The sequence below is a fragment of the Tympanuchus pallidicinctus genome, unplaced genomic scaffold (assembly GCF_026119805.1).
Source record: "Tympanuchus pallidicinctus isolate F22 unplaced genomic scaffold, pur_lepc_1.0 scaffold3, whole genome shotgun sequence".
Classification (NCBI taxonomy): Eukaryota; Metazoa; Chordata; class Aves; order Galliformes; family Phasianidae; genus Tympanuchus; species Tympanuchus pallidicinctus.
Window position 1 is genome coordinate 66,528,794 of NW_026294747.1, and position 24,951 is coordinate 66,553,744.

The 24,951-nt window shown below is 41.1% G+C and overlaps 1 protein-coding gene across 6 annotated transcripts in view; it reads left to right on the forward strand.

The window, feature by feature from the left end:
- Positions 1 to 24,951, forward strand: part of DPP6 (dipeptidyl peptidase like 6) — a 486,394-nt gene that overhangs the window by 407,354 nt on the left and 54,089 nt on the right. The window lies entirely within an intron of this gene.

Below are 24,951 nucleotides of genomic sequence, written 5' to 3' on the forward strand. Positions count from 1 at the left end.
TATTCTAACAGTTGTCTGAAGTGCTGGACTGAAAATAATGTCAAGTGATGTCAGAATCCTGTTTTGTTTTTCAGGCTGTTTTTCTTTCCCTTAGTCCAAAAGTAATAAATCACGAAGCATTAATGAACAGAGCTGGTTCATTATTTAGTGGCACCTGCAATCACTCAGAGATGTGACAGTTTTCAAGTCACTGGAAAGGACAGAAACATGGAGGGGAGGTTGCTTCTATTTTAAGGGAAGAAGCTCGGAGACAATTTTACTTGATCGGTTGTTTGCCACAGCTCTATGTGTGCCTTAGAAGCTACTCAGCTCTTGACAGCTGACAGTTTTCTGAAAGCCAGGTTCTCTCAGTAATTGGGTTCCTTCCCTTGAAAATGGACCTGGTGGGGCAGAGGGTCATTGCTGGAAGGGTCCAGAGGGGAAGATATATGAAGAGTGGCTGAGAGCCCAGGATTCACTGGGAGCAGAGCAGGCTGAGGGGAGAGCTCATGGCAGCTGCAGCTTCTCACAGGGAGCAGAGGGGCAGCCATGGGGCCTGAAGGAATATGGCACTGTCAGGGGAGGGGCAGCTGGGGGTGAGGGAAAGGCTGTGCCCCAGAGGGCGGTGAGCATGGAATGGGCTGCCCAGGGCAGCAGGCACAGCCCCAAACTCATCGAACACATTGGCAGAAATCTGATACCCGTTTGGATTACTTTTGGTGTTTAAGTTCATGTTTATGTTGTACTGCAGAACATTGACGAGCAAATATTCCCCTTGTGAAGTTCTTTGTCACCAGAGGAGTGGCTAAGAAGTTGCGAAGTGCTGATTTTCTTTGATTTCTACGTTATGAATTTGAAGTTCTGGACAGGCTGGTTTGACTCTGTAGGTCAGGTGTGCATGTTGGTAGCTGTCTTTTGCTGCAAAACATCACTTGGTACACAAGGTCTTCTCATAGAGCCTTGCACGCAGCAGCATGCTGACAGGAGAAGTTTGTCACACTGGTGAGCTCGAAGCCCGTGGTGACACTTGTGTTTTGCTGACATGTGTTTTTATTCAATTACTGGATTGCTCGGGCAATTTCTTGGCAGACATTGACTTTCAGGTTTGTCCTTTATAATGAACTTACTTGTTAACTGTATATTAATATACTGGGATGATAAAGGAACCAAATACAGTCTGTGAATATACCAAGCCAGGTTCTGTAATCTTTCTGAGTACTGTGTATGCAGTAAGACCTCTGATCTTGTTGTTCACTTGGAGTACATTTTAACAGAAATCGGGTTATAACATCCCTTTGGAAATGTCACTTTGAGCCCAAGAACATAGGGCTGATGTTAAAATGAAAACTCCTTTTACTTATCAAGCAAGATAAAGAGGGACCCCTAGGAAAATCTGAAATATGTGTTTTCAGGCGATAGAGTTCCACTCAAATCCAAAGGTGGCCCTTGTAAGCTGAGCTCCTTCCCTTGGAGGTGAAGCTGGGTGTAGGATCAGTACTGAGGCAGATGTGTGAACAAGCTGTGGGGAGGCAGGATCAGATGGGTTCGCAGCATCCAAGTGTCAGTTCTCTGAATGCACTGATGGATGGAGAATGATCCCAGAATGAATTGGATATGGCAGAGTGGTGAGTGGGTAAGGAGTCTGTGAGAGTTCAGGCGTTAACATTAGAAAGGCTGAAGCATTACCCTTCCAGCAGCTGGGATACTCTGCTGTTACATGGTTACCAGCAACTTTATTTAACCAAATTCTCCCCTTTTCTTGGGCGCTTCATCTTTGAAAGGTGGGGGAAAGAACTAGAGTCTTTAAATTCAAATTCAGCTGAGTGGAATTTCTTGAAATCTGAGCTAGGATCAAAATTTACCATCCCAGGGCTACTTTTCACCTCCCTCCATTCCTAGTGATGTTTGGAAATGTCTCCTCCACCTCACTAGTTGAGCTGGGATGCTCAAACCCACGTCTGCTTGCATCACTACTGTCTCAGCGAGCTCCCGGGGTGGATGCTGAGCATATGTAGGGATCTTGTTCCATCTGTGCGGCCACCTCCAGCAGATAGTCTGCAAAGAGCCGCTGAAACAAGATCACAGCGAGTTGGGCATGTTGCTCTATGCTCTTTTTGTTGCTGAAGTTCACCACTGCCAGCAATGGCAGCTGAGCTTCACTGGAGCACCTGGCGGGTTCGTGACCTGCTTATCACTTTTCCTGCATGCATTACAGAAATAAAAATGTTGGTATTTTCAGTCTTGAGGAAGCCACTTGCAGTATTTTTACTGTCATCTTTAAAAGCGTATCACCAACACTCCTACTCCTCCATTTTGTAGAGCTGCCTGCACCGTGGGCAGATTGCAGCCCCAGCAGTGCTGTCTTTGGGGTATCTCCCAATGGCTGAGATAAATGGTGGGTACAGGGGAAACACTCCTCTTCATAGCACTGTTGCTTTTGGCACAACAGAATAGATGCTCTGAGCTATTAATCACAGGTCTTTACCAGGTCTGGAAGTAATGCAGAACTAGAGGAGGTTTGACAGGCTTTTTTTGCCCTGTAAAAATGCAGGAGTTCATTTCAATTCAAGTTAAGCTCTGCTTTTGTAAATCTGCCAAAGGGGAAAAAAAAATTCCTCATGGTATTTATGCTGATCTGTAGACTTTTGATAATATAGTGAAAAACATTTTGAATCAATCAGAGCTTAATCTACTTAGTATATTTAGCTGGAAGGCTATAGATTGATACATAGATTACTGAAACATGAAAGCATAGATTAAACATGGCTTTTATTACTAAAATAAGCATTGACAGTGTTTGCATGTAGACTGACTTAACATTTTCAGAGTTCTGCCTGATAGATGCCTGTGCTAAAATATTGTGAGATCCCATAAGAGAGAACTTAAAGTGCTGTGGCTGAAACCAGCTCAGCATTTAAACGGATAGCATGCACAAAGAGGGTTTTTCACTTCTGGCTGAATCCTGGGGAGCGCTGAATCCTGCCTGAGCCTGTTTCAGGCTCCCTGTACATGGCTCTGCTGGGCAGGACAAGGACCTTCCCTGGCTGCTCTGCTCTGAAGTCCTGGTTTGACCTCTTTTCAGCAAGTTTGCATTCACAGACACGACTCTGATGTTGCATTCTGCTGCATGGAAGTCACAGGGGAGTGGAGCAGCAGGCACGTTCCATGTGTTCCTTCCATGGGTGGGAGGGGGAGGATGGATTTTTACCCACAGATGAGCTGATCCTGTGTGCAGACTGCGAAACGGAGGGCGCTGCTTATTTCTTGTGCCCTTAGACATAAAAGCAGTACCATATAAACCATTTTGCAACCTGATCTGAAGGACTTGTTTTGTTTGTGGTTTAGGGACTTTGCTTGTAAAAGGAAGAGTTACACATGAGTTAATCCCTCACCTCCTTTCCCTGCCGTGGTAAGGGTTTGTTGTGCAAGTCCCTGAAGATTACCTCAAAGCAAGGACCCTTTTCCAGACCAGTACTGACCTGGTAGCTGTGACATCTCATCTGGTCTCCTCAGCCTCACGCTGGAGGAGCACATCTGAATGGCTCACTTGGCTCTCATTTAAAACTCTTATGCAATATGAATTATACGTATCCGACATCTAAAATTGATACTCTGCTCTGTTGAGCTTAATGCACAGTGGTGTTGCTCTGCTTTATTTTTGGCTGGGGAGCGAGAGGAGGAGTGAGAAGAGACTCTTTTTTTCCAGCTCTGAGTCGCATGCCTTATTAATCTTCATTCCACCCGCATCTTGCTTTATCACCAACAGATCCTCTTAAATGACTTTGTAGTGACACCTGGTGGGGGAGGCCAGGATGTCATCATCATTAAGACAATGAAACTGCAGAATTTTTTGCTGCAAGATCTAGTAAAAGACTTCCAATTTCCCCTCCTGTGCACTTCCCTGAAACTCCCTTTGTGCTTATGGGAATGACAGAGCCAAAGCTGCTGGCTGATTCACGCTAATAGTGCTTCTGTTCCTTTCCTAGACGTTGCAAAGAGAGAAAAGAGAATGCAGTAATAAAGAAAAATCTTTTCCATAATTTAATCAGCATCTCAGAAAAATCAGAGTGTATATTTAGAACCTGTATGGCTGGTCTCAGAGGTGCAGCGCCTGGTAACAGCTGCCAAAACAAATAGCATTTCTCTTGAGCAGTATCTTTTATGCTTATAGTATTTCAACCAACTGACGTAGATATATTTCTTATGGTCAGAAGCATTAATCCTGGAAGTCTGGAAATGGCCTTAATGCTGGGTAAATGCTAGATATGTCTGCTGAAGTATTGCTCTCTGCCTAATTCATCTGTGTGCTTGATTCTTCATTGTATAATGTGAGATCTCTAAACCTTTAGTGCTTGAAAACAGTAACTGATGATTGGACAGATTGGCAAGGGGCAGTCATAATTAGGCTGAATGCTAGTAACTACAAAAATTCCTGTTTGGTGTCATCAGAGGAGATGAGGTAGTGTAACGTCTCACTGTGTAGGTTTAGCCTTTCCCAGTAATTAACTGCTCCAAGGCTTACGGGGGGGTAAAAGTTAGACTGAGTCATCACTGAACGTTTTAAGATCTCCTGGATAGAGTGATCTCTCACCAAAAGGATGCTTAAGGCAGGACTCCAGACAATCAAAAGGGCCCTCCTGGATAGGACTGTTAATGAAGCAGATGACTGCCCAAGGAAGTGGTGGAGTCACTATCCATGGAGGTTTACAAGAGACATGTAGCTGTGGTGCATAAGGATATGGTTTATTGGGCATGGTGGTGATGGTTCATAGTTGAACTGGATGATCTTACTGATCTTTTTAAGCCTCTGTGATTCTGTGACTGCTCTTGGACACTGCACATGAAGAACCACTAGGGCAGTGAATGGCAATTCTCATCTGTTTATTTTTAACAGTTAATGTATTTTCAGTTAAGTAAAGTTTTCCATGGAAGTGGGTAAATGTGTAGCTCTGCATTTTTTCCATTGTGGAGCAAAGGATAACAAAGAGCACTTGGAGATGCCTTCACAGTGTACCCTAAGTCTAGAAATCCTTGAGTTTTCCTCAGGAACGTGCAGATTGTATTTATGGCTTATGAGGAAGACGTGGAATTTTTACCCTTGGCTCTGTGCCTCTTCAGGTAGGGCAGGAGACCCAGTTATTGTTTCAGTGACATCTCTATATTAAAATAGAAAGTTTATTTCTGCATGTTGTGCATTGTTCAGCATTGCCTATTAAGTGCATGCAGCTGTTGCATAACACTTCAGCCATGCAGTTCCCAATTGGCCATTCTTTAGCTTTAGCATTGAAAATGTAAGTGACTTTTTTTTTTTTTTTTTTTTTTTAAGCCTACGTTTATTTGCATGCTGATTTGCATGATCTGTCCATTTCTGTTGTGGGCAAATAAAAATGAAGGGCAGCTTTACACCTCAGCCATGTGTTTGTAACAGAATTATTTACAGTTATTTCAAGGAAGGTCAGCTGTATGCAGCAATGTTTTGCCTTATCTATGTTTAAAAAGAAGGAAAAAGGCTTAAATTTCAGCTGGCCATACAATGAAAGGTTTGGTAGAAGTTCCATGATCTTCTAGTATTGGTGGAGTTTCCCTTTCATATGGATTGCATCACTGGGGATGGGCTCCTGGCCCTTCTCAGTTGGTTAAGGTCAGAGAAAATTGAACCATTTACAATGCACATTGAGAACACCTGCCTAGAAGTCAGCATGCTCCTGAAAACTTTTAAATGTGCCGTTCTCTGGACAGGCTTCAAAATCCATTGCCTCACTGCAATAAGCCATGCCAGCTCTAGCCCAGGCTTTAACCTTCCCTTTCTGCAGAAGGTTGTTTAGAAGGAGATTGCCAGCCAAACCCAACACCTGTCATGCTCTAATTTTTGGATTGCCATCATTCTGGCTTCAGGATGACTTTTGGAAGGAAAACAGAATATTATTTACTGAGGTCAGTGATCTCCTTGGTGCAGTGGAAGGAAGCCAGGTGGCTGTCCTGATTTCGCCTGTCAGTCAGTAGCTGCCAATGCTCCAAGTCCAGGGTGTTCAGGGAGTGAGATTGTTGGTGTTTGCACTGAAGAAGCATGTGCTTTCCCTTGTCAGATTCCCTATTTAACATGCTGTTTTTTCAGGAAGAGCTTTGAGCCCCCAGACTTCTCTTGGCACCATGATCATGTGTTGCATGCTTTACTGAGAGAAATTTAGAGCTCACGAAGTCTGTTGCTAAGCTGAGCATAGATTTTTCCCTTCAACACACCCTGCTTGGTGGCTATGGGTGATAGAATGCTGAAGGCAGTACCTTGGTGTGAGCTCACCTCCAGCCAATAAAGGAAAAGAGAATTGTCCTTTCTATAATAAGTTACTGTCCTCCTATATCTAATGCCAGCCTAGTCATTGTCAAAGGGGAGATTTCCAATAAATCAGATCCACCTTCATAATATTTCAGGTAGCTTCTTCCAGTTCCATGCAATGCCTTGCAATTCATTCATTGTTGCTCTGATTTTTTTCTTTTTTTTTTTTAATTTTTTGATTGTTTATTTTGGCTAGGCTTTTATTATTAGATGATTTCTATATGTATATAGCAAAAAGAAAGTGTTATATGCTGTGGTTGCCAGTATTTTAATCTTAAACATTCTTTCGAGTTGCAACAGGTCTCCTTGGGCATGATTAAAGTAATCGTGAAATTGATATGAATCTCTTCCTGAGCTAGATTTGCAGTCTACATGGAACACGTGAGAGCAGTTTGGTTACAGTAGTTTAAATCCATAGTGAGTCTTCTGATCTCTGCAGATTTAGTTGAGATTTGAAGCTTCCCACAAAATTTAACCCAACTATTGTAGTAGAGTCTCCTTTCTGTTCTGCTATTTTACTGTTGCTTTGTCGAGCACATATTTGTCTCTTATTCATCTTATGTGAGAGAAAAAAGCTACCCAGTTTGCAGCCAAATTAAACCTAGTTAGCTACTGCCCTCCTTGAGTATGTGAATGAAAATGAAAAACTGACAACAGAAATATGTAGATCAGTATGAAAGTAGCACCTGGTATTTACAGATCTATTCTTACAGATATCCAGCAAATTCTGCATCACTGAGTCAAATATATCTAAAACATGTATTGGGTTGTACAACACAACTGTTAGGAGCTTCTACTTGTATGTGAGTTCTGTTTATATGCATCAGAGCCATTTACAGTAGCCTTAGGAGAAATACTTTGTCCCCATTTTCAGATTATACTCGCATTTTGAGGAACTAATCTGTAATTTCTGCAGTTTAAATATTGCAGAATATATTTTGACATATGCTGTGCTAAGTCTGAAGTCTGGATTAATTGCATGGAAGCTCACAGTAGTGATGCCAATCTTCACTACAGCTGAGCTGTAATATTCATGCTCTGTGACCACTATCAGAGTTGCAAAAAAAAAAGTTTGAATTGTCATTATTCCTAGAAAAAATGTGAATGTTACACAGCACTTAAGAACTCTCCCAATTTTGAGACCTTGTTTTTTCTCCATTAAGTCTTACCAGTGATTTGATACTGTAAAACACACAATGCATTTAGGGGTTCAGGTTACAGTGAACAAATTGAAGTGCTTCGTTTCTGTGGTGGCAGAATTGACTTTTGTTGTGCCTAATGTAACAGCCTCTATAATGCTGTAGAAGATTAAAAGAAATTGGGTTGATTTGCACAAAAAATGGTTGCATGTAAATGTTAGGGAAAAGATAGGGCATGGTGCCCAGGGCACTGTAGGGATCTCTGTTCTGGAGAATTTAAGAATGGTATAGTGATGTTGGACTGATGGTTGGCCTAGATGATCTTAAAAGTCTTTTCCATCCTTAAAGGCTCTACAAATCTTAAAGTGCTGCATTCACGAAGTGATTAAAATGACAGAAATAAGTACGGCCGAAACTGAAGGATTGCTTTAGAAATTTTATTAGTACATAATTCCACCAATTTGACCTAAAAAGTAAATTTCTGTGGGTTTTTTGGTTGTTTTTTTTTTTTCCTCTTGATGCACTTGATCCACCACAGTGGAAGAATTCTTGCTTATGGAAATTCAGGGGCCAGTGGAAAACCTGTAAGAAGTTTAAATAGCTATCTCTTTATCTCACTGATCTTTGGCCTGAATAAGGAGCATGTGCCAGAAGAAAAAAAAAAAATGTAAAAAGCAAAAATAAATGTACTCTGTCTAAATTAGAAAAAGTGAAAGGTACATCAAGAGAATGAAAATTCTGCCAAGAAATGTGAGCCTCGCTAGAGGTTTGACCTATCCATTGTTGCATAAATGTAGCAAAATCAAAAGAATATCAGAAATAATGACAGCAGTTGGTCATCTGCTCATAATTCCCATCCGTCAGCTCTTCTAATGGGGAAATGAAATCGATGAAATGAAGCGTGCTTTTGAAAAAAGCTGTAAGGCCTGCTCCTAATGTGAGCTGGAAGCAGCCACAGGTTGGAGCGGGTCTGCAAGCAGGGAGGCAGCGACCCGAGGATGAAAGGGTGAACTCATGTGAGGAGGATTGGACTGAACAGTGCCCCACAGAGCTGAGCTCAGCTGTTTCCTCTGGCAGAGCAGGCAGGAGCTTAAATCTTTGTGCTTGGAAAGCAATCTCCAGCATTGCTATCTATGTTCCATGTGCTCGATGCTACGTGAGAAATGATAGCCAACACACTTGGGTGCTACCATTGAGAAAACTGAACAGTTTTAGGTGTGTTTCAGGCTCCCAGCTCTCCTTCGGGCAGATATCAGGGGCCTCTTGCACGTGAGGACATGGATGTTACAGTGCAACATTTTGCAGATTAAGCCCAGTGGTGACTGTTGTGTTCATACCAATCACCAGTGGAAGCAGATATACCTGCATCAGGAGAACTGAAGAGCAAGGGCAGGTCTTTATAGTGATTGGCATACCATAGTTACAAGAAGATAAAGCATCCAGGGATTATATTGTGCTCTCTATTAGTTTATGTCACTGAGTGATGATGATTAGCAAGAGAAAAAGAGGAGGAAAAGCGAAAATTGTAAAGATCCTAAGAAAGTAGCAAAATACGAGTGACCACATACACCTTGACTGGTGTGTGCTGGTGTTAAGTAGCTGCCTACAGGTGCTGTATGACTCACTGGGCTTGGAAGGGACCTCTAGAGATAAGCAAACCCAACCCCGCTTGCTAGAGCAGGTTCCTTACAGTAGCACAGGAAGACTTAGAATCACAGAATCATTAAGATTGAAAAAGACTCTAGGATCATCAAGTCCAACCATCAACCTGTCACCACAGCGCCCACCAAACCACTGCTCCTTGTGCTGAGTGATCCAGCTTTCAGCCAGCTTGTGCTGCCATCTTGGCCAACTGTTGTTTGCATGCCAGGCAGTTTTGCTGAGACTTTTTTTCTGAAAATTACTGAAAATTTGTTGTGCCCCTTTCCCCAACCTTCAGAAGCTTTAAGAACATGAAGTTCTTACCCTTCGTATCTACACAAGAGAAGTTTAGTCTGCTGTTTTGAGTGACATCAAACAGAGCAGCCCCATGAACTGCTGCTAAGAGCTAAATATTATAATTTATTTACAATTATTTAAAATGCTGCTTATTTATAAAGGAATCATTTGGCTGTCAGTTTTGAAAAACTCTCACCTTTAAAGGATTTTTGAGCTTTTAATAAGTGTGGAGGCATTGCATGGTTCTGAAGTAACATTTTCTGTGACATAGCTAGGATTCCTTGACTGTTGCACAGCTGGGTGTAAGTTACCCCACAAGAACATCTCCTTTCTGGCTCTCCTGGTGCTGATTGCACAGCAAAGGGCAACTACTGCCAGTCAGTGTACTTGAATTGCAGTCTATTAACAAAAAATTTCTCTTAATTCACGTAGGGAACAGGCGGGTCAGAGAAGTGGATGTGAAATTCAAGTATTTCAATCTCATTTAGCATGCACAGCACTCTAACTTACATTTTAGATTCTAGGAAAATTGTATGATTGAGCAGAAATTGATACCTCTAACCATGTTCCTTAAACTTCTGAGTATTACTCCAAGATTTTGCTTGGATTTTTTTGAGTGTTTCTACTTAATTTTACAGCATTGCATTTTTGAAGGTAGCCATTTAAGCCTTAAATCTACAATGCTTGGGAACAGAGAATGACACCTTTCTGCTGGGATCTGCTAGTAGTTACATTCCAGTCTGAGATGTATTAACAATTTTTAACCTTTTATTAAAGGTTTATATCGTACTTCAGGTTCAGTCTACCTACATACATATTTTAAAAAGAAGTTGTAACAAACATTCAAAATGAGGATTATAAGTTTACTTTGCACTGTGGCTTATAAAGGTATTGCTCAGTATAGCTGTTAAATCTCTTGTAGATCATATTTTCTTATGCATCTGTAATCCCCTTCCAGGCTGAATGTTTTACAGTTCTTTTCCTTAAGTAAATACTCCTGTTTCTTTCTTCTTTGTGCTCCTTGCATTATTCTTACGCTGGTTTTTGATCAATTTATTTATTTTCTTCTTTTTTTCTTCTTCTCTGATTCTGTTGGTGTAATAAGAGCAACAAGGATTGGAGGAAAGAGGATCTGTCTCGCAGGGAAGGAGTTAATACAGAAGGGCATGGGAACATGTGTTGATAAAAAGGAATAAGTGCAGAGTGGGCTTCCAAACTTCATTAGAGAATAGAGAAACATACAATATTGCATTAGCTAAAAGAAAAGCCCTTATGTAACAGGGCTTAATCTCCTTGGAAATGTTTCAAAGTTTATTTGAAAAATAAACCCAACAATACTCTATTAAATTTATAGAGGAAATGGAAAGCAGAAACTCAAAGGACTGTAATTGTCACCTGCAAAAAAAAAAAAATAAAAATAAAAATAAAAATCATGTAAGATGTAATGAAGGAGGAAATTGGGCAAAACTCATCTCCTTAGCCCTTTGCAGGAAAGTGGAAGTTACATTGCCTCCATGTGATGCGAGTATCCAGAGCTTTTGCACGGAGATGATGTGGTTAGAGTGCTGCACTCACAAATCTGCATGATTTGCTGAGAAGATGTAGTATGCAAATAGCATCCTGATTCAAAAGGAGAAGCAATGCGAGATGAAATCCCATTTTTGCTTTTGATTAGTGTGTATGGTTGGTTCTTTGGTGGGTTGTTTGGGTGGTTTTTTTTAAACCTGAACTTTAATTCAGAACTACAACTGTTGCATCAAATATTCAGTGGAAAATAAAAAGCAAGCAGAGTGCGGAAAAGAGCTTTAAAGATTAAAAAAAAGGTTTAAAATGAGTTCTTTTAGAAGTCTCTGTGAATATAAAAATCCGTCATTACGTTGCATGTCTTTCTGAAAATTTCTCCAGAGTTTCTACACGCATTTTGATTTTTCTCAAATCCTTTTAATAATCCTGGGATAGTTCGCAGTGCTATCATGTTCATAAATATGGCCCTTAGTGTCTCATGGAGAACTTTTTAGAATGTACTAGAGTGATAAATAATAATTTTTAAAATGCAAAGTCTTCCAGTTCTCCCTAAAGCAGGATTTGGGATTCATGAATGTGTGTCAGTTTATTCTTCCCCCCCCCCCCCCCCCCCCCAACTTTTGATTTTAATTCTCCCTGGCACAACAACTGGTCACTGTAGATGTTATTAGGATCCAAGGGCATGATTTCACAGCCTGAGTCAGATGAGCTTTTCACAATCCCTGCCTGGATCAGATTAGTGTTGACCCTGAGCTGACATGCTGGCAGGGAGAGCCAGCACATAGAATCTTAGAATCATTAAGGTTGGAAAAGACCATGGAGATCATCAAGTCCAGCTGTAAGCCTACCCCCACTGTGCCCGCTGACCACATCCCTCAGTGCCACATCTCCACAGTTCTGGAACACATCCGTGGGACTCCAGCTCCTCCCTGGGCAGCCTGTGCCACTGCCTTATCTCTCTTTTTGAGAAGAAATTTCTCCTAATATCTAACCTATCCGTACCAGGATATCCTGGTAGGACTACCCTGACACGTATCTTTGCCCAGAGGTGCTTCACTGCAAGATGTCTTTCTTCTGTTTTGGTGCCACATGACCCTTTCTCTGTTTCTCTTTTGTTCAACATCACTTGCATGTGTGTGTTCGGGTGTCAGTGTAGCAAAGTGCTTATAAGCACAGCTCTTCTTAGCACCCACACTCCTTGTAGCTGAAGTACAAGGATAAAATGAGATAAGCATTGCAGAGAACGCTCTGATGTATTTTTTGGTACATCTAATTATGACCTTCACAGAGGCAATTATTCTGTCTTGATCTTAATGCCTTTTACAATCATCAATTAATAAAACTTCTCATTATATCCTGGTAGAACTTGAGTTATTATCATCTTTCTAGAATCAGGCAAACTGAGGCACAGTTATTGACCTGATTTTAGATGAGCTCAGAGAAATTAGGACACAAAGCTGAGGTGAGAGCCTCACCTTGGGCCCTGGATGTCAAATGAAAGGCATGGTGTAGCTGTCACAAAAACCCAGATCTGGTTGTTCTCTGCCTAGTCCTGGGCAGGTATGGTGACAAGGTGGAGTTGGAGAGAAGCATCTGGAGGGGGTAAGCATCAGCAGGAAGGCCAGGTGAGCCCTGAGGATTTCAGCATGGGGAGGAGGCTTTCCAACCCAGGGGGCATCCTACGAACAGGAGGACAAATGCATATTGTTTAAGCTGCCCCAGCTCTGCTGTGTTACTACTTCTGTTCTGCACCATAGAGGGGATGACAGCCTCGCACCTGACTCTCAAATCACCCCAAATATAGGAATAAATCACTTCAGGCCTTCCCTTTCTACTCGTATGACTCACAAGCATTTGCCTCCTACATTAGTTTTGCTTTCCTTTGAAATTGAGTCATTGCCTTGTATTTGATTTAATGACAATAGCAGGGGGGGAAAAATCAGCATCGGTTGCTACTGAATCAAAGTAGATCAAAAGCAGTTTTTTAAAGGAGGCATTCAAGGTAGGCAGATTACAGATTTGAGAAAGTGGTCAGAAACTGAACTGAAGGAAAACAGCTCCTAAAAGCAAAACATTATGTTTTCACACTATTGTACTTCTAAAATTGAAGGCAACAGTCTGAAAACAGACAGTGAAATAAATCTTACTCATTAGGAATTATCTGGAGATCACTGTATTTATTGCATTTGTTTTGATTTTCTGGTCTCTACCTTAGGCTGTGTGCACAGAGATTACTTAAAAGATTCAATACCTCATTAGAAAAATTGAAGTTCATTTGATTATTGAACTGACCCATCCTAACTTAGAGCTTGTTATGTGTTGTTCTGGTGTATCACAAGCAGGCTTGAAACCTTGAGTACAGGACAGGATGGAGAGCTGTGTCTTGAAGTTCTTCAGGGTTGTACTGCACTGCAGAGGCTTGGCACAAAGCTGCTGCAGGGTTTTCAAAGGTCTGTAAATCCCCATCATTTAGTGCATGTTGCCCAGATTGTATCAGGGGTGACAACCTGAAGGAATCTGTTTCCACTTTAGTGTGCTCCAAAATGATGCAAGAAAGAAAAACAATTCTGAAAGTGAGAAGAAAAGAGAACTTTCATGGTGTTTTTCTGGTTCTGTTACCAGAGAGCATGTGGTGCCAGATGAGTGGTGGGAGTCGTTTGACAGAAAGGCAGACATAATAGCAATGTTCTTCTGGTGTGAGCTACCACTTGGAAGTGTTGTAGTACATGATATACTCATTACAGAAGGCCAGGATTATTTTTAATGAGGAGATTGTGTAGCACAACACTTCTGACTGGCACCTCAGCCTGAAAGGAAGCTTCAGGAAGTGTGGAGAGTGTGTGGCATAGAAGAAGCAATGCCTCTGGGCTTCTAACTTGGAGAATGTACCTGGGCCTATAGGAGATCCTGAGAAGGAGGTGAGGTGGCAAATAACAAATTGCGTGGTCTGAAGCATGGTCTCCAGGTAGTAGTGGCAGTGTGATGGTTGGTTGGTTGCTGAAAGCCCAATTATTACCCCTAGTTAAGCATCTTAAACCAGCCAACCAACCTTTCTGTTCCCATCCAAGAACTGATGATCTCCTGAATGAACTGTTTGCTTAGACAGAACAGACATTACAAATGCAAGTCCACGGCAGTGCTTATCAGTAAACAGGAGATCACAAAGCATTTGGCTTTGATTCCAGCAAAGTAACGTTGCTCGGGCATCTACAGATTGCTCCTGGCCATCTCAGTCCTTAGATTGAATTGGACTTCTCCTCTTGCAGAAAGTATGCATCTGAAAGTGCAACTGAGAAAGGTTTGGAGGAGAAATTAGCCCTTTGCCTACAGCATAGCAAGCAAAATATGCCTGAGGAGTCACTTCTCCTGTATGACTTAACCTCATTTTAAGTTTATAGTTTGCTGAGTGGAAGCAGCATGCAATGTGCTGGCCACTTGAAAAAGGAAAGAAAGAATAAAGCAGTTGTTTGGCTGCACAGTTTTCCTGAGTGTCTATTTTTTGTTTCAATTGGAAAATAGCAAATCATGTTGTGAATTCACAGGTATAAACTGAGTGAATTTGGCTCCTCTGAACACATAAATCCTTAGCGGGCAAGCACAGCACTGCTACATTTCTTTAAATTACAATGGAAAAATAATGGATCCTTAGTATTTTTCTCTAAATATTTACACTACCTATCATTTTGGACTTAAAATTGCACTGAGCCAACTCTCTGAGCACACAAGGCACAGAGAGATAATTTACAGGCAATTAGGCAACCAGGTGGTTGTTTTCATGGCAGTATATCGTGCTCCCTTTTCCACTTAGGAGATGGAGATCTGCGAAGTAGAAACCAAACTTCCTGTTAGCCCTCTTCCAATAAATGCTCTTCAAACTGAAAAATAATTGAGGTCTGTCCCATGATGTAACTATGCTTTTTTTCATGTATTAGCAGAGTACTGATAAGCCTTGTGAAGATGAAACCTTCCATCTGATGTGCTGATAACATAACTGAAATGTATACTCTGGAGCTCGTTATCTGAAGGAGTTGGAGGGAATGATCACTCTGAGGGTGCCCAAGGAGTAAATCACAGCCTAGGTCTGTGATGGATATTCCCACACGCTTGTACCTGTCCCCATGGAGTGGGTCAGTGTTCCCACCTTTGGAAACCATAGCCATAAGCCATCAGTGGAAGGGGACAGTCAGCCAGCCCTGAGCTGCTGAATCTTCCAGGGGAAAATCACAGGGAGGAGATGAAAGACATCCAACAAAGCCTGAGAAAGAAGAGGATAATAAATGTTAAAATTGGCATCCGAATTGTCCAGGAATAACATGATTTATAAAATAACTGTTTTATGAGATAAACAGAGGGCCAAGGAGTACAGCTCAGCAGTTCTCATCCTACTCAGCAAGGATGATGGTAATTTCTTTGCAGTCTGATGATGTTTGCCATTCAAATGTTTTAAGACATTATAGAATATATGTTTTAGAACCTGGCCATGAGAAAGTACTTGCTAAGTTGCTTGCCTTGCTGTGCCTGGAGCTAAGCAAACACCCCATAGAAACTGCCCCATTCCCAGTTGGCTGCAAGGAGTAGTGAGGATATTGGTCAGCTGCAATCTCTGCACGGCAGCACTGCTAACATTGTGAATGTCACGGTCGAAATATACTGGCAAAGCAGCTTCTATAATGAGTCATTTTTATGTGGGAACTGTCCTTGATACTAAATAGGAAGTGTTTAAGGGTAAAGGTGGCTGTGAAGGGCTTTGGAAATGAAGATTAGTCTACGTTAGATATCACAAGCTCTTAGGTAGATAAAAACAGAACCTCTAACCTGCCATTGCAACAGATAAAGAGAGAAAGGGGGGAGGGTATTTTTTTCAGAGTCACCCTTAATCAGTGAAAAACAGCAGACAAAATTACCTTTGGTAGATAGTGATTTGTGGGGTATGGGTTACGTTTATTATCCTTTAGGTTACAGGCTTTCTTATAATTTCTGGTATTTATCTGCTACATCCTAAGGAACAATAGGAGCTGGATGTGATGCGTGTCATTTGTAACTCTGTGCATGTCATTTGTATGGTAATGGGGGAATTTCCCTTCGTCCCAAGTGATTTCTGCAGAATTCTACACGCTGGCTCTCACTATACTTAGCTTACTCCAGTGTAAATTAAAATGCACATTCATGATCTTTGAACAAAGCGGGCAGGGATAATTAGTAATTTGGTACTATTCTGTACAAAGCAGATCAAAGTAATACTTATAATTTGCGGTTAATTAATCAGGTTGGTTTTTTGCTTCTTAAAATTCTTAATTGCCTTTCTATGGCATTTTTTTAAATAACTTATTTTCTACCAGTTTTAGATCCAATTATGTAGGCAATTTGTTTTTACTGTTACATTTCTTATGCATAGCTGTGTGTGTGTTCATATGTGTATTTCTGCATGCATTTTGGTATATATTTTGCTCAGAAATTTTATGTACTGGTATGGATGGGCTTATGTCAAAACTAAAAATTTGAAAATAATGAAATCACTGTATAGCTATGAGAAGCAGGATATCAGAGGCAATAGAAAAAATCAAATCAATACAAGAAAATGAAAAAAAAAAACTAACCTCTGTAATTTCACTGCCAGTATGAACCTCATCTGGTGTTTAAGTCACTATCCAATTACAATTCTCATTAGAAGACAAATTATTGTAGCTTTAAAGTAAAACCAGCAGTTGTTAGAGACACAAACTTTAGACTCTCTAAGGAAATTAATTTTTTCATAAATTCAAAAATAAAAACGTTAGTAAATATGAAAGTATGTAGGCATAGTGCCTGTAATAGGAAATATAGCAAAACACCTTCGAAATTTCCTAGAATATGTTTAATACATTTATCTCCATTGGAAAATCCCAGTTTGAATGAGTAAGGCAGTTACTCAGACTTCATCACTGAGCCCAGCACAGTGGATGAGATGATCTGGACGTCGTTGCCCACTTGGCTGTCCTGTGTGTTGGACTTAATAATGAGGTCCTGTTTTTCTTTCAAATAACTTCTACAAAACCATCCTGTAGGGTTGCTTTAGACACTGCTCTGCTGGCACAGTGGTGCTGAGTGTACAGGATGGCTGGCTCTTGGTCCACAAAGCTCCTACCTGAAGCTGCAGTGATAAGTGATAGGTGATCATAGGAAGGATCAAGAAAGGCCACCAGGCAGCGTGTTGCGAGTAAGACATCCTTCAGTACTTTTGGCCATCCCTTAATGCTTTTTGGCCAATTTCTGGACATACACAAAACCTTGGGTTTTGTTTACTTCCTCAGTCACCTATGGGAGTTTCTGGGCTGCAAGTATTGATGACAGTTACACAGGCTCAGTGCCCTCTTCCCAGGCTCTATGCTGGGACCACCACCTGTACCCACAGCAGCTGCAGCTGTCTTCTGTGTATTGCCTGGGCGTAATAGTAGATCTGCACCTGCCTACAGAGAAGTGGACTAATTCCAAGAGGTCCAAGGAAGGCCAATATGTAAGTTTTTCTTTACTACTGTGTGGTAGTTGAATGGGTTTAAAATTACTGCATAGTAGGCTTCAGTTCAGAATGACTGAGATAAAGTTGTATTTCCTCGTTGTAGAGATGAAAGAGCTCTCAATGAGTTGATGCTGTCATGCAGGTATATTTGTTTCTTCTGTTTGCTTATCTGATTCAATAGTGGTGATCCCTCAAGGCTTGTATGTAGGAGGAACAGAACTTACAGTAAGTTCACAGAGTGATTTTGTTAATGCCTTTTCCTCAAGTAGAAGAGGGTCGTACTGTTTCTCAGCCTCCCTACCCTTTTCTTTCCTTTCTGTTTTTTTCTTCAGTCTTCTTACTGCTTGCTACATGCACAACACCATCACACAGCAATACATCCAAGTGATTTCTGATTTTGACAGCATCATGAAGGGCCAGGCTTGTGGGTGCCCACAAAAGGCTTTGGAGATGGGGGCTACATGGGCTAGGAGAGCTTACAGTGCCAGGATTCTTGCATACACACATTGAGTGTGGTCAAAACCAACCTGTTCTCGTCCTCATGGTGCCTGCACAACCAGAAATAGTTTCACTGGTTATTGAACAATTTGTGTTTTCTGCAGTTTCTGCTACATATGATTGAGATGATTACATACGCTGTTTTAGCAAAGGATAATAAAAATCAGCACATTTTCCTTATTCAAGTGTGTATCAACTGTTTTGTGTGATTTTACAACTGATGATGTTGGGATTTGTGCATAGTAAATGAAAAGGATTTGTACTCTGGTTCTCACTCTTCAATAGTATTTTTTGGTGTTTCCTGCTTGCACATGCAAATGCCACCACTGAGAAACAGTCAGACCACTCCAATCCATCTGTGGTATAACTTTATTATATGCCATTACCTTTATTAATAATAAATGTTTCTGTTATTTAATAAGAGTGCTTTTTACTGAAATAATGCTATAAGCTAATTCTGCTTCCGTTTTTATCCTGCTCTCATTTTGATTATTCTTGGGTAATTCTATTGATCTCAGTAGTTCCTCTAATTATACAGCACAGTAAAATCAGATTCATCCTCTGAGTCACTGTTCAGCTAAGTCTTTCAGTTAGCCAGTTCCTGAATCACTGTTCGGGTTGAAACCTCTGGGAATCTTGCCATAGCAGGGCAACATAAACTCTGAGTGGGTTTTTAATGGCTTTTCAATGTCGGTAGCAGTTTACATTGGGTAAAAAAATTGAAGCTAAACTAAATGCAGTTCATGTGGTACAGTCCCTGTTTTAGACCATAGAGCCTTATGCTGCAGTACTAAAGGTTTATTAGCACTCGTGTTAGGTGATTAGCAGGTGCTGCTTACAGTGAATAAATCATGCAGTTAATTCACATGAAAGATGACTGGTGCAGGTGCTGATAGGCATTCATGAGGCTGAAGAATCAAATTCTGTAATAGCAATGTCAGGCTCTTCAGTCTTCCTTTCTAGTGTATTTCTTTATGAAAAGTTAAAAGAGATTGCTTTGGGACACTTGTGTTCTTGAACTATTGCAACCATCTAATGAATTTTTGATAGATTCAGAGGGTTTTGTGATCACTAACTTTCTTGATATGTCTGTAGCTATTGAAATTGATCCCTTGTGTCAGTGTTGGCTGTCCATCTTCCTGCTGTCATAAGCCCACAGATTAGCTGGTAAGAATATGTTACTTTTAATTTAAAAGAAAGGTGCAGTGAAAGCTGCTTGAGCAGGTTTGAATAGAGCAATATTCAGCATATAATGAAAGCCTTGATTTGTCTCACTGCATTGCACAGATAAGCAAATTGTATTTCCAGCCATAGCAGCCTGCTAAGTGGCAGGGAGAAAAAAAAAAACAAGACTTGACAGTAAGGAGCCTCACTGCATCACGTCAGTTGGGCAACAGGAATTCTGTCTTGTCAAACCCTTTAGAAGTTGAGAAGCTATGATGCGACCTTGCAATGAACATCTACCCTCAGCAATGAGCGGCAGTGCAGATGACCCAGAAGACTTTTGCCACTGTTACTACAGATTTTATTGCTGCTTTAGTGCCTCTAGCTAACAAGCTTTCATGGAGAGTTGATAAAGACTGTGGGGTATGCCTACACCAAGTGAGGGAAACATACATCATTATCATGCATTAATGGCATACTGCATAGAGGTTTTTGAGATGCATTTGCTCTTTGGAGTGAGTGTTAGGAATATCTGACTATGTGATCTCTGAGTAATGCTTCTACTTTCTTAATTCAGTCCCCATTTTCATTATCACTGGGCATCCTGACGAATTACAGATTTGCCTGCTTCCATGAAATGTCTGCATGCCAGCATAGACAGAATGGATCGGGAGGTTTTTACAGATGTCTGGGACTCACTGATACCAGGAAACCTGCTAACTATTAGGAGCTATTGTGAGCAGAAATCCTTTGTGGTTTTGAAAGCAAACAGCTGAGGGTTGCTATTGATGGCATCACTTGTGTGCATGTTTTGTTTGGTAGGTTGTTTGGTTTTTTGGTTTTTTTTGTTTTGTGGGTTTTTTGTTTGTTTGTTTGTTTGTTTTACTTTCTAACTTTTTTTTTTATTATTTCAACAAATTCATTTGTATGAATGAGGAGGACTTTAAACTGTCATGATTTCTTACTTATTGCACCTGACCTTCATGCACTCTGGTAGGAGCCGTAGAGCACTACCAAAGAGCAGAGCCAGATCTGTAATCGATACCTCTGGTGTTTTGTAACACTCAGACAGCAAAGATCTGGCAACTTCTTGTCAATAACATTGTTAACAACACCCCAGTGCCCTGACTCATATAGCAACTACAGGATTTTTTGGTGAAGAAAACACAACAAATTAGAAGAATCAATGGTCTGGGGAAAAAAAAAAAAAAAAAAAAGAACAAAGCAGCAGCATGAAACTGGTACTTTTGGTGTGGCTGAGAAGAGCAGCCTCAGAAAGCCTATTCAGTCTGTCAGCAGCCTGCTGCCCTGAGCTGGTCTTAATCACACTCCTTGGGGAAAGATGTCCTAAAGTTTGTCCTCAGAGAAATCATACAGAATCATAGAACAGCTTACATTGAAAGGGACCTTAGCAGTCAGCCAGTTCCAAGCCCCTGCTGTGGGCTGGTTGCCACCCACCAGCTCAGGCTGCCCAGGGCCCCATCCAAGCTGGAATTGAGCACCTGCAGGGATGGGGCACCCACAGCTCTCTGGGCAGCCTGTGCCAGTGCTGCCCTCTCAGTAAAATATTTCTTCCTAACACCTAATCTGAATCTCCCCTTGTTTAGGTTTAAATCTACTCCCTCTTGTCCTATCACTTCCATGTAGTGTAAAAAGTCAATCCCTTTCCTGCTTATAAGCTCCCTTCAAGTACTAGAAGGCTGCAATAAGATTTCCCCAGAGCCTTCTCTTCTCCAAGCTAAACAAGCTCAGCTCTCTCAACCTTTCTCCATATGATGAGTGTTCCAGCCCTTTGATCATCTTCATGGCCATCCTCTAAATCCAGTCCAACAGCTCAACACCCTCCCTGTTCAGGAGGGGATTGCTGGTGAATTGCTGTGCTAAGAAGCCTGGATTAATGTGATCAGAATTTGGCCAGGCTGTCAGGCAGGGCTTTCTCTGCTGTAGTCACCCTGGCTCTACTGGGTGCTGTTTGCTCTTCATCCCCATGTTATTCTTTCAGGGCCTCAGAGAGCATCCGAAGGTGACACTGTACTGGCAGTTTCTGTGTGCACAGTAGTTTGTGAACCACGGCCTATTTGTCTTCAGATTTGGTGAGGTTGACATGTTGGTCAAGCTCAAGTCTGGTTCAGGATGTGCAGTAGCCCTGGGACCCACATAAGAGAAGTGGCTAGACTGGAGGGTCGTATGGCATTGTCCTCAGTGGCCAGCTTAAGAAATGAGTTTCTCTTCAGGCCTCATCTTTCAGACACAGAGGCAGAAAGCACAAGCCAAACCCTCACAACTCCCTGTGCTCCATCTTTGAAGTGCACAACTGAGAGCTCTGTATGTCCTATAGCTTCCTTTCTGTTTGCTTAAAAACGAAAGGCCAGTACTTGTTCCACACTTCATCTGCAGCACAGCAAGTCCTTGAAGGCAGATAGCATCTTACATTGGGATGCTGCCTAACTAACCAGGGGAAAATGCTGGCATCTTACCATGATGTTCTTCTGAAAGGAACATGGGGCTGCAAGACTGCATGAGCAGAAAACAACATGTGTTCAAGCAATTAAACTGCATGACTAAGGAGAAACTAATGACACTCACAGCCCACACCTTCCCTATGCATGGGCTCCTTTCCCTGACATGAGGGGCTGCCACGTTCTCTCAGCTGCTGAACACATGGGAGCACCTCGACTGTGTGATGCTGCTGCCATCAGGTGGTGATTGCTTTTGGATCAAGGATTTTGTGTTTAAAATATGTTCTTTAAAGCATGTCTTCAAATCCCTCAGAAGCAAGTAATATTTTATTCTTCATAAGCTTGCTGCGTATCACAGAAGAAGAGGCTATGTGTTTTGAGAAGGAATTTGGAGGCATTGGGTTGAGCATTGCACTCAGTTTTCCTTAAGGATCTCTGTTACGGTGACAAAACACCTTGAGAACATTCATTGTTGGCATACAGGAATCATGGGATCTGGCTGAGAATGGAGTATTCTCTCTTCTTCCTTGAACATCTATTTATTTTTTTTAGTGTCTCTACCTTCTTCCAAATGGCACAGAATTCTTTAGTGATCCTGAAAAATGATTTTTTCACCTGACGCAATTATGCAGCTTGAAAAGGTTTGTTCCGTTGAAATCAGGAGTACAGCAGGGGTATTGTTGACATAAGCATAAAAATATGTCAACGTAGGAAAATGTAGATTGGATATAAAACTAATGTAAAGCAGAATTATATAAGAAAGCAATTTTCATACATTTAACTACTTTTACTCTCATTTTATACCGATTTAATAGAAGGCAATGTAGAGCTACACGGGGCCTCTAAGACAGAAGGAACAGAGTCTTTAGCAAGGTCTGTTGTGATAGGACATTGGGAAATGGTTTCAAACTGAAAGAGGGGAGATTTAGACTGGATGTAAGGAAATTTTTTTTTTACAATAAGTGTGGTGAAGCACTGAAGCAGATTGCCTACAGAGAAGTGGATGTCCCATCCTTAGATATATTCAGGGTCAGGCTGGATGGGGCTCTGAGCACCTGATGGAGCTGTAGGTGTCCTTGTTCATTGTATCAGATGGCCTTTAAGGGTCCCCTTCAACTCAGACAGTTCTATGATTCTTTGATTCTGCATTACACCAACTGAGAGAAAATATACTTTGCACATGTATGAAAGATGGCACGGTGGTCCTTGAAAGCCTCCCTGAAACACGTCAGTGAAGGCCAATACGAGCAGTGTTTCCCCTAACTAGGCAAAAATACTAGCTTTCAAACTATACAATAGTAATCGATTTGGTGTGTGGTTGGTGATTTGAGATGATCTAGTAATTGATTTTAAAACAGATGCTAGCTGTCAAATAAGCATTTGTATTTATGTGATGTTTCTCTGGGAACCCTTGGGGTTTTGCTATCTCAGAAGTCTTTTTGTTCTCCTTTCCTAGACCCCCTTCTGCTTCTCTGATCTCTCTTCCTCTCATCTTCTTTTGATGCTTCCTACTGACAAATTCCTTTGAGCTTTCTTGCCCAGCATAAGCCTTGGCCTTTATGTTAGACTTTAATTTCATTTTGCTTAAGATTCCTTCTTATTAACAGCTTTTTAAAAAAAGACTAAAATGCCATCAGCACACCAAGTGCTTAACAATCTGAGCATCATCTACTCCAAATTGCACAAACAAAACCATTGATTCTGCTTCCTGGAGTCACTGTGCTTTAAACCATCAGCAGTGAGTTACAAACAAGGGTATGTTCCCTCTGTAAGACAAAACCTTGTCTAGTCCTTTAAGTAAAAATTAAAATTCTCTGGAATTAGTGGGCCTATTGACATCAAACTAGATATGCTTGAACGTGTTTGTGTCTGCTTGTGTACACATTTGCTTGCAGGAGAATCAAACTATTTTTCATCTTTTTTCTCACAGAGACAACGTACAACATTAAGAATATTGTGTTGATTCCCAAAAATGTGCAATGTTTGGAACAAGAAGCAGATTTTAATTATTTGAAAGAAATTGATTTGTTTAATAAGTAAAATGTCTTAAATGCCTCTACCCTTCTTTTGACCTCTAGAAATGCAGTTTCTGTTTTCCAGGTGCAGTTAAAAAGCCTTTCTGCTTAGTCTCCAAGGACACCTCCCTAGTAACTGAGTTTTCTTTTTGGAAATTAATGACTCTGCAGTTTTTAGCCACAGCTTGTCTGTCTAACAAAAGGGGCTTTACCAAGAGTGGACACACCACTTAGATTTCCTGAACATCTCTTGTTTGCCTGTAGCACAGATCTATGAGGGAGACATTTTTTCTTTGAAGAGACAAGGTTTGTTTCTTTGTTTTCATTATACATTTATTTTCCTGGATACTGGGAGATGTTAGCAGTCAATTGTTGAAGAGGCATTAGGACCAGCCTTGCACCAACTTGCTCGCCCTTCTAGAAAGGCTTTCTATGACACTGCAGGGATTGTATGGGCAGACCTACTACCATACTTCCGATGGAGGTGATAATGTGGACAGGTGTGCATGAGTGCATCCAGAGGATTGTTGTGGAGAGGCTCACATTGGTGAGATTCTGCCTTACAAAACAGAAGCATGTGGGCAGCCAAAGGAAAGTATTTGATCGAGGTACTTACTGCAGCTGTTCTTATCTTCCAAGGAAACTGAACTATTGATGCTTATGATAGCTATAGCCTCAGTGGGTAAATTATACAGCTAATAATCTCAGTTTCTGTTGACCATGACAACAGAAAACAAATGCATTTTCCGCTTGAAAACTATTCCTTTATTACTCCAGTTTTTCTTCTGACTCTGCATTTATTCATTTTATGGAAATGACAGATCTGTCAGAGGACTGGGCCAGCCAAGCGTCCTTGCCTTTTGCAAGTCTCCATTTCATTTAGCTCACACTTGCAAACTGCAAATCATTCATAATGTCTTCGTAAATTGGAAGAACCTCCTGTTATGCCAATGGATTTCCCACTCAGCCATTGGTAAAAGCTTCATTCTTTCACTACCAGCCAGAACTTAACAGAATGGCATTAATCAATAGTATGACTCAGGACTGACAGAGAATGTGGAAATAGATTTTTAGAAATGCTCGAAAAAATACATTTATTGGCCCCTGTGACAATAGCATTGATGTGCACTTATTAACAAAGAGCTCATCTAACTGTGAACTCTACACGAGACTGAGAAGCAGATTTGTTATGTAAATATCTGTATCGATATCTCAGTGGCAGATTATGTTATATAACAGTATAACCACCTATTTGGATTTCCAAATGTTGTTCACAAAACAGGTTTTATCCAGAATCTGCTGGTTACCACTGAGGTTCCAGAGATAAAGCCCTGATGCTCAAGGCCCTTCTTTGAGAAATGTATTACCTGAAACAATATACAAGTCTCCAGTTTTATCGGTCTTA